The 15053-nt window shown below is 44.1% G+C and overlaps 1 pseudogene; it reads left to right on the top strand.

Annotated features, from left to right (window-relative positions):
- Positions 1-6974: 6974 nt before the first annotated feature.
- LOC115527501 lies at positions 6975-7796 on the top strand (annotated as a pseudogene).
- The last annotated feature ends 7257 nt before the right edge of the window (positions 7797-15053 follow it).

The raw sequence follows: 15053 nt of genomic DNA, 5'->3' as shown, positions 1-15053 counted from the left end.
ATGAATAACTAGCATAAGTTGGGGGCCCCTGGGAACAGGCAGGGAGAAAATTCTTGCCAGAAACTCACCTAGACCATCGGCCACATGTCCATCCCCATACGGTTCTTTTTAAGTTTTTCCATTGCTACTTTATGTTATTGAAATGGAAGATACCAAATTTAACCAAATTCATCACTGTTAGGGCTAAAAATGTAATTCATTCTTTCTTCCTTCCAGGGAACCAAACAGTAGTGAAATGCTGGGGTTGACGACTGAATGTCTAATATTTCAAGGAAAACTCTTAAGTTTCAATTAGAAATCGTAGTTTAGATGTGAGACTAAGTTATTCCTCCCCTCTCTTTCCTGTTCTGGATCCTTGGGAAGGCACCTTTGAATATTCCTGGGAGAGACCCCCCCCCTTCCCAGATGGCACCTGACTCCCTGGGAGTCTGAGGACCGCAGCCCGCCTCGCCTCCGGAGGCTGCAGGGGACAGGAGGAGTCGGGAAGAACGAGCAAGTGCTCCAAGAAGCCCTGACTTACAGCACAGCGACCTGTCCCAGGTGCCACTCAGGGACCAACCAGAGCATCCTCTCCCTTCAAAGGGACGGGAGTAAAGCAACGACTCCTCATGCCTCCTTTGCACGAGGACAGAAGGCAGAAAGCTCCTCTGCTCAAGATTTCAGTGAGGAAAGAGACAACTTCCACAAACTGTCATTGTGTCATTGCTTTAAGTAACACCTTTCCTGCTGGTAGGAGATGTGATTATCTAATTAGATACCTTTCTGTTGCATCCCCCGTGCGTGGTGCATATCTACACCCACCTGGGACTTCTGTCTCTTCCGTGACCGAGTTAGAACACGGGGAATGGAGGAGGGGAGAAAGCAGATCAATAACTGAGCCCACCGCATTGGGACCTTCGCTGGAGCTAGAGTAGAGAGACGGGAATCAGGCAGAAACAAATTACTCAACCAGTTTACTTACTGTATTGATTACACGATGATAAACACATGCACATGTTCATTACAGACAGTTATTCCTAAGGCCTGCGAGTTTATTGATCCATTTGAGAGTGAAAACTTTGCCTAAAAGACTTTAAGTTCTTTTCCTTCATTTTTTTTTTTTTTTTTTTTTTTGTCTTTCTTAGATGTAATCCATCAGTAAAACCCACTTTATGTGCAATGGGATCATGGTGCTCGGTAAAGAAATAAACAGAAAGTAAAACTTTGACCCAATTCCTGAAAATACAATTCAGCCCCTTTTCACCTCTCCTGCCATTAGTCAGGATTGATTGATTGATTGGTAAAGAGATCTGACTCCTCGTCAGAGGCGAGAAAGCTAGTCTCACACCAATAAGCAGTCATTGTATAAACCAAGGCTGATCCCCGGAGGCTTTATAAAAGTGTGTTTTCTTCATGCTCCCCTCTAGTGGAATTTCCTGACCTTACTATGGACTGCAGTATTTCGCTTCCAAGATGCCGGATGGAAAGGAGGAAGCAAGGACGCACAGGACACATGGTGGTTTTGCTCTCGCCTAGATTAAGCGCTAGAGTCAAAGATGTTACAAAGCAAAGACTCACAGGACAACTCAGGTTTTTAAACGTAGATCGGTTGGTCAAGAATAAAGGCCAGGTGTTACATGGTTCCAGTCACATGAGGTCGAGCTTCAAGGGAATGGAAGGTCTTCAGTAGATGTTGGAAGAATCACTTCAGGACCAGCTCCCGCATAGCACGGAGGGGCCTCTGTTTTGCCCCCCTCTCGCCACCATGTTGTTTTCTGATTTCAGCGAAAGTCCTCTAAGGGTAATGTTCCTCTTCTGCTTAGTATGTGGTCAGGAGGTAACTCACTGGCCCATCCAGTAGGTCTCTAACTATTCTCAGAGGTAGACCTCACTAGGTCTGTCATGGAAGCGTGAAGCTTTATAGTCCAGATGATATTTTTCTCGGGAAATTCACGAGTGCACGTGACTGGACTACGGTTTCAAGTATTCCAGTTTAATACCACGTATTAAAAAGCAAGTTGATATCAACAGTTGAAAGAGAAAATTACAATTTTCCTTTAAGGAAAGGAATATCAGTTGTCCCTGTGTGAATTTCTTCTTTTACAAGGGAAACAGAAAATAAGATTTTGGCATTTGATTTCTAACAAGATGCCACATCTTGTCACCTCAGGTAAGCAAATTAAATGACTCCTTGCCTACACTGTGTTTATTTATTTTGTTTTGTGGATATCTGTGTTAGTCAGTCACTGTATGGTAATTATTCTAATTACCAAGTATATTCTAAGAACATAAATCTCATTACTTGGTGGTCATGATGGTAAATCTAGGTACTTCTGTATTTAACAGGTATGTCAATTCAGGCCCATGCAGTTAGGATTGGAGTGTTATTAAATATTAATAGTCACATGGAAGTCTCATTCTAAAATAGAATTGGAAATGAACTTGGGCAGAAAAGTTAATGTCTCTACCTTTCTTCTGATTCCCACTCAAGTTTATTAATGGACCATGGCATTGAATAGATGTATGTTTGCATAAGAACACCATGTCCTTGTGACCTCCAGGGTGTGTTAAACCAAAGTCCCTTCAGGTCTGGGGCCCATGTGTGGAGCTGGGTATCTAACTCACTAGACAGGTTGGCCATCTGTTACACTGATGCTCCCAAGCCTTGGCATTCACGGCTACTGTCTGTTAGAGACGAACCACGGCAATCTACCCCACTACTACCTACTATTCACTCTTACTTGAACAGTTTAGACTCGTATCTTCCCCAGAAGTAGCCGTCTCCCCCTCTGGAAGCTGGGTGGGGCCTGCGACTCACTTGAACTGCTAGGCTATGGGAAAGGAACACTGCCCGGTTCTGGACAAAGAAGGCCTGTAAGGTCCCGCCTTTGCAGTTGGGTGTCCTGCAGGAGACCCAGTGTGGAGAGAGAGCCTGGGGGACAGGAGGTCCTGGGCTGTTCCAGAGCCCCCCTGGAGCTCAGCCCGACCAGACCCCACACGTGTCTTAGTTCCCATTGTTTCACCTCAGGTCTACACAAGGCCAGTGAGAGAGAGAGAGAGAGAGAGAGTGTGTGTGTGTGTGTGTTTGTGTGTGTAAAACTGGACACAACACTTTGCAGTCGCCACAGTGACTTTACAATCTGCTCTCTGGCCGCACATTGAACACTACGGGTTGAATGTATTTTTGTCTGAAACGCTTCAGACCAACTTCACCATTCCAGTTCACAATGAGTGGATATTGCTGAGAATATTGAGGGAGAATAGTGAGTTAATCTCACTAGATTAACTTTTTAGAACATTGTTTACATGCATGCCAAAAACACTCCAGTACTCGTTATATTTAGTGTAAATTAACTCTTTGTGAGACTAAGATATGAGATTAATGCTTTCCATACCATGAGCTCATGATTTCGAAAATTCCACAGGAAATACTTCAGTATTAAATTAGAAATTAAACACTAACTCCGTGGTTTTTCAAAGTTTAGTACATCAGAATCACCCGGCATAATTGTTGAACATGACCAGCGTTAGGCCGTATACTTCTAGCCCCTGCCCGTGCATACACAACTGCAGAATTGCGTTTAAACATGTCTCGAAGCCACTTCTTATTACTTAGCAAGTGAATTAGTGGGGATAATTAAAATATGATGTGAATAAATTACAAGTTCTCTCTGACTAGAGTTCTTGCGCTTGTTCGGTCAGAAATCTGGTTGCAATAAAATGCTGTTGCAACTTTGTGTCTGTATATTTGCAACCTCTTCGCTTTTGGCTTTGGTGCTTCCTTTTCATTGCCTTATTTTTTTAAGATAAAGGTTTATTCACTTTTGAGAGACAGAGAAAGAGAGAAAGAGAGAGCGTGAGCAGGGGAGGGGTGGAGAGAGAGGGAGACAGGATCCAAAGCAGGCTCTGTACAGACCGCAGAGAGCCTGACGCGGGGCTGGAACCCGCAAGCCGCGGGTCACGACCTGAGCCGGAGTCGGATCCCCACAGACTGAGTCGCCCAGGCGCCCCTGTTTTCATTTCATTATTAAAGTTGACTGGAGTTGGTTGTAGTTTCAATTGCTGTTTTTCTGTTTTAAAAAATATTAATGTTATATTATGTTTGTTTAATACCTTGTGAGTTCTTACTTAACAGTGAGTAGAGATACATGTCTTCAGCAACATAATTTTTAAGCTGCAAATTTTATTAAATAGAATTTTACTCTAATATTAAAGTGGCTATATACAAAAACGTTTTTAAATTATTAAACTGTAAAAAATCATTAATGATGTGCTACCTATGCATCTGTGGTATCTTAAAAAGTTATATCAAACAACATTAAAAATTTTTTTTTTAATTTATAGGGGGCATTTTAGTAATTTAAACAAGGTGTTGGATTCATATCCATTATTAAGTGCTTGTTGAGTAATTTACTTATGTTGGTGTAAAAATGTTACTATTGTTCATGCGAAATGAAAAAATCTTTTTTTTTTAATTTTAAAGAGAAAGGGAAAGAGTTGTTGTATTCGAGCCCCAGTTAGGACAGCTGCACAGAATACACAATCTTCACAAAGAAGAAAGTGCTCCCGGGAAGGGATATTTGGTGTAGGGTTATGTGTGTTTTTTACATAAAGAGCTACAAAGCATTATGATGAAGCACATTCCAGAAAGTTACGGACTTTACGTTATGTTTTTAGTATGTGCAAGACTGTATGACTTTAGTCTTACGGGATCCAGGGAGGTTTGTTTGTTCTTCTTATCTTTATGTTCGGAATGCTCCTTTTTGCTGTTTTTGTTTTTGTTTTTTAAACGACACAGACGTACAACGTGTGCTCAGCCAGAATCAAAACCCGGGCTTTGAGGCTTTGCTGAGTCGGTCTGACCTTGGTTAAGTGTGACAGAGTGAGCTTCCCTGGAATCCCGGGAGCAGGGCCCATCACCACTGAAAGTTGAACATTTCCTCTATCACTATTAGCATTTCTATTATCATGAACTTTTGTCATGGGATATCAAGGATGTTGAAAGTAGCAATGTTCTGGAAGGAAACAGCACCTCAGCTAGGCAGCCATAATAGAGTTTACTGTTTAGGGAAACAGAGGACATATGATCCAGGCCTAGTCGTCGTACCTGCGAGGACTTGAGATGCAGGCTGGTGTGGTCATCGGGGCCCAGACAGGACAAGGGCACAGAAATGGCCTCCTGCCAGAGCAGAGACTTGTAGAGCGCTAGCAAATCAGTAGGGAGGGAGTTAGGAGAATAAACACCCAACCCTCACTCTCAGGCTGGTGTCTGTCTCCTAAAAGTGCTTCTCTTTATTCTACTCCAAGCCAGATGGCAGAGGGCCCCACTGTGTGCTCCACAAAGGTCAGCCACCCAGGCACAGGGCGTTATGAAGAAGGATGAGGAATGGACCTGGGAGAACAAATGGGAACGCTCAGCACTCATGGGAGAACCATTGTCTCAATAATTGGATGTTCATATAACAAACTAAACATGATGCCATTAATGTGTTCATATATTTCATTGGACGTACATCACAGGACTGACTTCACTGCAAAATTTAGACATTCGTCTTTCTAACAGCTATTGGTCTCATAGCATCTTGGATAACTTCTAACTAAAGAACTCTACTAATTCTTGCCAGTACTTTTAAGGAATTTCTCTCATTTTCCAAGGTCACTTTATACTGATTGTATATCTTTGTTTAAGTTTATTTATTTATTTATTTTGAGAGAGAGATAGAGAGTGAGCAGAGAAGGAACAGAGAAAGAGGGAGACAAAATCCCAAGCAGGCTCCACACGGTCAGCACAGAGCCTGATGCAGGGCTCAAACCCACAAACCATGAGACCATGACCTGAGCGAAAATCAAGAGTCGGACACTTAACTGACTAGCCAGGTGTCCCCGGACTGTACCTTTGGAAGGAATGAACAACTCTACATACTTTGGAGCCAAATAAAAATTTATCAGTGGACATTGTTATTCCTTTTGCAAATCATAGATGAAAGAATGACATTTAAAAAGTATCTCAATGGGCACTGAGGAGGGCACTTGGGATGACACTCAGTGCTGTCTGTTAGAGACGAACCACGGCAATCTAGCCCAAAACCAAGAGCACACTTTACACACTGTATGTTAGCCAATTTGACAACAAATTATATTTTTAAAAGTAAATAAATAAATTAATTAATTAAATAAAATAAAAAGAATCTCACTTGTGTAAACTTTCAGAAGTATTTGCTCATGATACTAACGAAGCATGGATATGATAGAACTGAAAAGTCACAAAATAATGTGTGTCCATCCTCTTGCCAATTTATTTTACAAGAACAAAAAGAAAAAGGAATCAATTTTCCTACGGTTACGATACAATAGCTCATAGCTTACTTGATTTGTAACCTTTATTTTGTGATCTTTGAGCCATTTGAGGGTCTTAATCAGATTGACAGTCTTGCTTAAGTTGGTATACAATAACTAATCTTATAAATAGATTTAGAAGAGAAAGGGGGTGAAAAAATAGGAACTTCAGATTTTACGTGGTTGGATTAAAAAATGTGTGCAATTAAGGGGAGTCTCACCATTAGCCCAGTGGAGTCAGGTAAAATTACCGGGGATCATACGGGTTTATAGACCATCCTGTAGTCAAGTGTATACCAGACGAGAAGCCAAATAAAACACCTCAAAAGTCATTTCTTTGTGTGACTCAGTGATCTGGTCAGATAATACAGGCATACGGCCCTTTATTTTTCTCTCCTTAAAATGACTGTGTTCATGAGACTGCCCCTTCCACTTTAAAATATTTCATTTACTCCCTGGTGTGATTCCATCCTGTGCTGCTGTTCTCTGGAACAGAAGTCGTTTATCCCCATCCGCCCTCTCTCCCACCTAAATGCATGCCACCATGCCATGGAAGCTCTGAAGGAAATGGACATGAGTCCCAGAACTCCCTTTTTGGTTGTGAACTGAAGGCTGACAATGATTATCACTTTAATGTGGATAAGGTTGGAAACGAGCACCGGTCGTATTTAAGAATGGCCTGTGCAGGGGCTGGTACAAAGGAAGAATTGAACGTTGTTGAATCAGAGGCAATGAATTACTATGGCAATCCAATTAAAATCACACTGGCAACTTTGAAAATGTCTGTCCAGCCGACGGTTTCCCTAGGGGGCTTGGAAATAATACCACCTGTGGTCTTACAGTTGAAATGTGATTCAAGGCCTGTGCACACTAGTGGACAGAACTTTATAGCTGTGGAGGACGATGCAGAGTCAGAAGAGGAAGAGGGAAGGGGATATGAAACTCCTTGGTATATCTGGAAAGCGTTCTGCTCCGGAAAGTGGCAGCGAGTTTCCACAGAGAAAAGTAAAACTTGTTGCTGATGAAGATGATGATGATGATGATGATGATAAAGATGATGATGAAGAAGATGATGATGAAGAAGATGTGAAGATGATGGTGATGGTGGTGATGGTGACGAGGAGGAAACTGAAGACAAGGCTCTAGTGAAGAAATCTATACAAGACACCCCAGCCAAAAATGCACAAATATCAAACCAGAGTGGAAGAGACTCAAAATCATCAACACCAAGATCAAAAGGTCAAGATCCTTCAAAAAATAGGAAGACATTCCCAAAACACTGAAAGGGCCTAGTTCCATAGAAGATATTAAAGCAAAAAATGGCAAACAAGCATAGACAAAGGTGGCCCTCTTCCCAAAAGTGGAGGCCAAATTCATCAATTATGTGAAGAATTGTCTGCAGATGACTGACCAAGAGGCTATTCAAGGCATCTGGCAGTGCCGGAAGTCTCTTTAAGAAAACAGTTTAAGCAGTTTGTTAAAATTTTCAGTCTTGGGGCGCCTGGGTGGCTCAATCGGTTAGCTTCTGACTTCGGCTCAGATCATGATCTCACGGTCGGTGAGTTCGAGCCCCGCGTCGGGCTCTGTGCTGACAGCTCAGACCCTGGAGCCTGCTTCGGATTCTGTGTCTCCCTCTCTTTCTCACCCTCCCCCGGTCATGCTGTCTCTCTGTCTCAAAAACAAACATTTAAAAAAAAATTGTTTTCAGTCTTATTTCATTTCTGTAACAGCTGATATCAGGCTGTCCTTTTTATACTGCAGAGTGAGGACTTTCCCTGTGACGTCTGATCAATGTTGTCCAGGTTCCATTACCAAGAATGTGTTGTTCAAACTTCCTGTTCATTTTTAAACATGGAACTCTACCCTTTGCTTGGGTTCTGGTACATACGGGCTGTTAGACAGGATGTGGTGGCGGTCAGACAAATAGAAATGGTGGGGAGACGAAAATGTGCATGTGAAATAAACTCAGTATTTTAATAAAGCAAAATCAAATCATTTAAAATTTAAAATATTAATACTCCCCTGAATTCATATTTCCCTTTCAAAAACTATAAACCAAACACATGCTTCTTACAAAAATCCCACATAGCAGGAGTCCTCCTCAACCAGTGATGGAGCAAATCATATATTTAAGTCAATTTTAGCCAATATTTAATCCAACTCGCTGGGCTGAGAAGGTGTGCCTTCTTTCCTTTCAGTTCTATTTTCCATTTCTTGGATTCTTCATGGTCTGTCTCTTTTTTTTAAGAATATTACCTATTCACTGTTAGACTCCTTCCAATTCAACACGGGGACTCTGAGTTTTCTCCTTAAAACCCATGGTTCTCTCTGACTGGCAATATCAACATCACCTGGGAAGTTGTTACAAATGCAAATTGTCGACACAGAACAATTTAATCAGAAAATCTGGAGACGGGGCTCAGATTGTTTTGTTTTGTTTTGTTTTGTTTTGTTTTGTTTTACGTTCCTAGGAATGACCTTGTCTCTCTTGTCCACTTAAATTCTTACAATTCTTTTTACGATTTGGTTCAGATACTACCCATTTATAACATAACTGTAGAATCTTCCTCTGGAGGAAGATTTTTGTTCTAGTGATGTATTTCTCCCTTGTGCCCGGCACAGTTCCCCAAGCACAGAACACACAATTAACAATCCATAGGGCTAACGCTTCATTATACCTTTGAATTATCTGCAAACACATAAAAATATGAATGAATATAATAGTTCAGGTAACTGCACGAAGCATATAGTGTTTTAACCCCAAGAATTCACGGTCACCTGGTAAAGCAAACGGGAGGTAGACCACCAACGGTTGGTAGACCGCGTTAAAGAGTTTGAACTTGGCCCGCAGCCTCCAGGGAAAATTTGAGGCAGGGCAGAGTGTCGACTGGTTCATGTTCTGCTAGGATCGCAGCGGGGCTGAGGCTGGGATGGGCCAGCACTTGAAGAACTTGACAGGTGTGTACACACACGTAGGGGGAGGGCCTTCCAGGCCAAGAGAAGGGTTGTTTATATTCTTCCTCTTCCGCCCAGTCGTGGGGCAGGGTGCCGAGCAGCGGCGGCTGTCCTGTGGCTCACGTTCCAACACTTTTAAACCCGGGGGAGGGAAATGTACCAGGGGGAGGCAGGAACAGCGAGGGGGAAAATATTTTCCAGAATGCTGCAGGTCAGCCTGGGACACGCAAGATCAGTGGACAAGTGTGAGAATCGCAGAAGACGAAAACGTCGCGCCTGTCTCCAAGAACAATAGAAAATACAGACGAGGCGTGAAGAAGACGTTCGAACGTGAGATTCGGTCGTGTGCAAATGGAGAAATTTCCAGGGGTGTTTCTCTGCGTTGTAGCCTCCTGCCCCACAGTCTACGGGAGCAGGTCTGGCTGGCTGACGTTATGGGATCAAGACCGGGGAAATACTTGAATAGAGGCTCCGGATTAGAAAAAAGTAACTGAAGCATGCCTGGGGAAGAACAAGTCCTATGAGGAAAACGGGCATCCTATCACTGACAAACACGTGGGACACACGCAATGTTTACACAACTCAGAACACCACCACACACGTTCCCCTCGGGAAGACGTAGCCGGACCCCAAGGCCCAAACAGGAATTGCCTATTTAATTGTCTCATGTATGCGAGACTCTTAAGACCAGCAGCTTCTGTAACACGGTCACATGGTCGATGGCAGGCTGGAATAGGGTCTGAAGGTGAAAGAGCGACTCGGTTAACTGTGGCCAGCAGACAACAGGTAGAGAATGATACCAACATGTTTAATTTTCACTTTCCATCTAGCAGGAGCGTGTAAAAACCGTTTCTGACCCCGTGTTTGCAGTTAACCGGCCATGAGCCGTGAGAAACAGCCCAATAATGACGCTTTGTGTTGCACGCTGTCAGGTGGATTTCCTCTGGAGGCATCGTCACGTCCAGGGGCCGGATCAGAGGGGCCCCAACGACCGTCCGAGTGGACGCGCATTTTGTGACGCGGCCTGAAGAGTGACTGCTTGCGTGCGTTTGAAGGATGAGCTCCGACAGCTTGTCCTCGAGCTGGTCTCAGCTTCGTTTCCGTGCTCCCGGCGTGTTCCTCTCATTTCCTGCCGGAAAGGCCAGGAAACCCGTGTGCATCCTGAGCGTCCGCACGGGAGTCACTCCCTCCGTGCTCCCACAGGCTAGGATGAGCATCCGCCGGTACTCCTTAGTTCGAGATCACCTTTGATCGTCTCTGGTCCTGAAGGTAGGATATTGGCACGGAAAATAAAAATTAACGATGATGATGACCGCAATGAGGATGGGAGCTTTAAAAATGGCTCGCCTCTTTGGACATTACAGCGCCCCTAGCAGGTAGGGATGATTTGGGGTGAATATAAGGACACGGCGTCTCAGAAGGATTAAGGAACGTGTCTAAGATCAAACAGGAAGTGGGAGAGCCGAGATTGGAACCGACCTCTGTCAGAGGCTAAAAATCCTCTCCCACTGTGTCCAAGAATTGACTCACCGTATCATGATTCCCTTTACCAAATCTGTCAAATCTGTCATTTACTGTAATGGCTTACAACTTCCTTCATTAACAGGGCCCATGTCTTATCCAGGTGACCATGTTTTCTCTCTTTGGCTATACTTCATGCTTTCCAGAATATTTCACCATATTTATTTGATTTAGCGGGTGAAGGACCGTTTCTGCTACAGCTGGGAAGGGCTAGGTGGACATGCGTGATTTGGTGGGGGGAAGAAGTCCTCATTCCTCTAGTGCACCTGTTACTGTTTCCTAGAAGCAGAAAGGGTATGTGTTAACGGCTGTCATCACCATATCACCACAACGCTGTCAGGACTCCCCCTGGGATGTCACAGCGCGCTTTTATTTACCCTTAAAAATGTGCACATCCTAGTGTATCCTCAGTGCTGTCTCTCTTGTGTCTGCAAAACAGTACGCTTTGGCCGATCCTCTCATTCGGATTGTCTGTGTCTTGTTTGCTCTTCCTGAAAGAGCATTTATTTATCATTTTCTCTACTCCAAACCTTGTTCCCATGTACAGATTGCCCTCCTGAAAATTTTCTCCCTTCCCCCTCAATCTCTCCCTCCCTCCCTCCTCTTACGGTCATGCATAAAAAGGCTACCACACCTCAGAATGTGCTCATTTTAGCTAAAGAGAATCATATCAGAATGATGTGTATGAAGAGCGTATTTAGTTCAAGAATAAAATAACAGCCTTCTTTCATCGCTTCAAGTTTTGTGTGATGATACAGGATTAATTTTGGATTTAAATAATACTAAAAGAGGGAGAGAGGCTTTTGTCAAGATGAAGTAGGGTTTTAAGTGATTGAGAACCCTGCCTTGAGTTCTCTGTGCAATCTCAGAACCAGAGAGATGAGTAATACTTTCACCTTAATTTCCTCAGTGTGTCTGTCACATTTATATTATTTTCCTAAGGTCTTTCTACTGATGGGAAATTGGAACAATGTTAGTGACATCGGATGATGAAGATTCAATTTTCAGTCTTCCATCAGACACTTTAGCTTTTGTTCTACAATACAAACTTGGTAGGGGAGGGGTCTGGTAAACAGCTTATCTGGCTTTGCCCAGATGGGATGTAATGGTGTCTTAGGTGATTTATGTTCAGAGTGCTCCCCTCAAGGGAGGGAAGCAGCTTTTGAAAAGAAGCACAGTCTTTTTAATCTCTAACTGGGATCCAGAAGGGTTGTTGTTTCAATTTGAACTCAAGAAATAGAAGATTGAGATGGAAAGTATTGGAATATTATACTTACTGGTGGGTGTACACACACACACACACACACACAGTGTTTTGTCTAATTGAAAATTAAATATCCGAAGTTTTATAACTCTACCAGCATCTACTGTAAGTCAACATTTCGTTAAATCAAACATCCACCAGACTTGCGCATGCTTTAGCACAACTCAGGGAGATGCTCACAGCCAGCCTTCAGATAAGTCGACGCATGTGCAGAGGAGGCCGCAGGGATCTATGTACGTGACCTTTATGCAAAGCAACTTACCCGTATAGAAGAAAAAAAACACATTAGCTAGATCAAATGATAATGGTTCCGTGTAGCAGAAAAAGCAACAATTTACGGACTGCACTGATGGCCTTCGTCCCAAGGACCTTACATCTGGCGGCTCTGAGGAGAGGCCGTGGTGACACAGGCCCTTCAGCCCGGCTGTGTGGGTCCTGGTGCTGAGCCACGGCCCCGCTCCCCTCGGGCAGGAGGGCCCTGTTCTTTCCCGGATACTCGCCCAGTGGATTCCATGATGTATCCAGAGCTCCGGCTAATCTCCACTGTAGTGTGTTTCTCTATTCAGTGCACTATTACTCACGCCCCTATGCCAGTAGGTCAAATACTCTGGAGGCCTCACATAGAGAATCTCTAGGTGAATGCTGTTTAGTGCGTGTTAGAGTGAGAGCAAAGATCTTCACATCCAGGGCCACTTCCCCAAGCCCGTCAGCTGGCTTCCTCTCTGGTTTCCTTGTCTCCAATGTTCTAAACCTTCTTCATCCATGCACCAGCTGACCAAGCTAGTCACGGCTCCCGTGAGTCAGACTGTATTCCTACCTTGGCTATTCTCTCTACACAAAATGGGTGAAATAGCATCCACTGGGAGGATTCTTTCCTACCTGCTGTTCTTTAGGACCACTCCTGATTTGGGGTTCAGCACAGCCCTCACCCTTTATCAGCTTGCGTCCTATCCTGAGCAACGCAACTGTTAAGCAAGCTTTGCCTTTTTCCTCCTCCATCAGCCAATCATAAGGCAAACCAGAGTGGACGTAGTTTGAGCTGAAGAAGAAGCCACAGAGGGACAGTAGTGGACACCAGGGAGGCTGCCTGCTCACAGAGCTTATCCGCGTCCTTTCGTGCTGGTTTGTGCCCGATCTTGAACATACCATTTCCTCCTCACTAAATGTCTGCTGCGCTAACCTTACCTTTGACTTGTGGGCTCTCACAGAAACGATTGTGAACCAGTTCTGATCACATGGTCATTTGCTATGTCAGGATCTCCATTACTACCAGGTTCATAGCTCTTGAGAAATATTTTTGGATAGTGTACAATTATGTGCTGCCAGTGTCCAAAACTGGGTCCACTAGCCTAGAGCTCTTAGCTATTATTTTCATACTGGGGATGCCAGGAGCTCTACACAGGGAATTTTCCAACTGCATAGAGATCTCTCGTGTCCGTTGAGTTGTATTATTCAAATGACAGGGCCACTTAAGTTGCCACCTGGACCACAGAGCCCTTCTGTATTCTGAATCCCACGCAAAACGGCTGGTTTGCCATGTCTGTCTTCATCTGCTCAGGCTGCCTCTGTAACAAAATTCAATAGCCTGGGCGGCTCAAACGGCAGACATTTATTTCTCACAGTTCTGGAGGCCGGAAGTCCAAGATCGAGGTATCGGCCAATGCGGTTTCTAGCTTGCAGACGGCCACCACATGGCTCTGTGCTCACATGACTGCTTCCTCGTGAGCATGCAAGAGAGCTCTGGTGTCTCCTTCTTGGTCTTCCCAGAACACTAATCCCATCATGAGGGCCCCACTCTCATGGTCTCGTCTAAACCCAACTACCTCCCAAAGGCCCTCTTTCCAAATGCCATCACCCTGGGGGGCAGGACTTCAATACATGAAGCTGGGGAGAAGGAGACACAATTCAGGCTATAGCGATGTCACTTGGTCAAAGCGGTAAATGTGACACAGCTTTGTTGACGAGTTTGGAACATGCTGTCTCCAGAACCAGAAGATTACCAGGTATTGTGCTTCTTTCTGAGTAAGATGACAACACAAGGCAGAGACTTTTCCTTCACTTTGGAGAGCACGTCCCAGTATCCCTTGGACACCTAGGTCACTAAAAAAATCACTGATACGTGAAGGTTTTCAACCCCTTTTTTCCATTTCCATGGTCTAGAGCGCAGGTGTCTCACCAACACCTGCCATGTATTTGCCAATTCTTAGTCATCTACTTCAACCAACGACATGCCATTGACAGGATGACTAGTGTGTTGTTCGGCGGATTGTATAGATCTTCCGGATGCATCCAGATTGTATTTTGAGAGAGGGCAGGAGAGTTATCTAGCTCTGAATAACATCATACACATGCACTGTTTTCTGTCCCATGAGATCGTGAAATGCATCTGGTCCATCCACCTCCATAAGGATGGACAAGAGCACATTTTGTCAGACTTAAGAGTTAATTACTGTATAATTGAGTCATGATGTAGTCCCAATTTCATGCTCCATCCCGTACTGGTTTGACACTCCCCATACCAGTTTCCATACAGACTATCCTAGCTTTTACCGCCGTGCAGCTCTTCATGGTACAGCCCGTGTGACTCCCACTTCACCTTAAATCTGTGATTAATGACCTTCAGCTTTCCATTGTCTGTCACTGATGTATCAATTACCCCCACAGTGTCGTTCAGTTCCTTAGTACTTATCATTCATATTTGTGAATTAGGACCTTGCACTTGCCAGTACATTCCCCGCCTCAACTATCTCCCCTTCGTTCAACACTAGTAACCCCTAACAAACGTGCACCTCCGGCATTACAAGGGCTGCCATTGCTCCGTCTACCAGCTACGATAGATCTTCACTTTCACATGTCACTGATGTGGGATCCACGCCAGTGTCTCACTTTAGAGTCCGCCTCCTGAGCACGCTTCTGGTACCCGCGGTCTTACGGTGGAGTCTGTAAGATGGAGACATGTGCTGGATCGACGCCTACGGGAAGGAAGTATCATTGGGAG

The sequence above is a fragment of the Lynx canadensis genome, chromosome D2 (assembly GCF_007474595.2).
Source record: "Lynx canadensis isolate LIC74 chromosome D2, mLynCan4.pri.v2, whole genome shotgun sequence".
In the NCBI taxonomy this organism is placed as follows: Eukaryota; Metazoa; Chordata; class Mammalia; order Carnivora; family Felidae; genus Lynx; species Lynx canadensis.
Note: the sequence above shows the minus strand (reverse complement) of the source record. Positions and strands in the feature narration are given on the sequence as shown.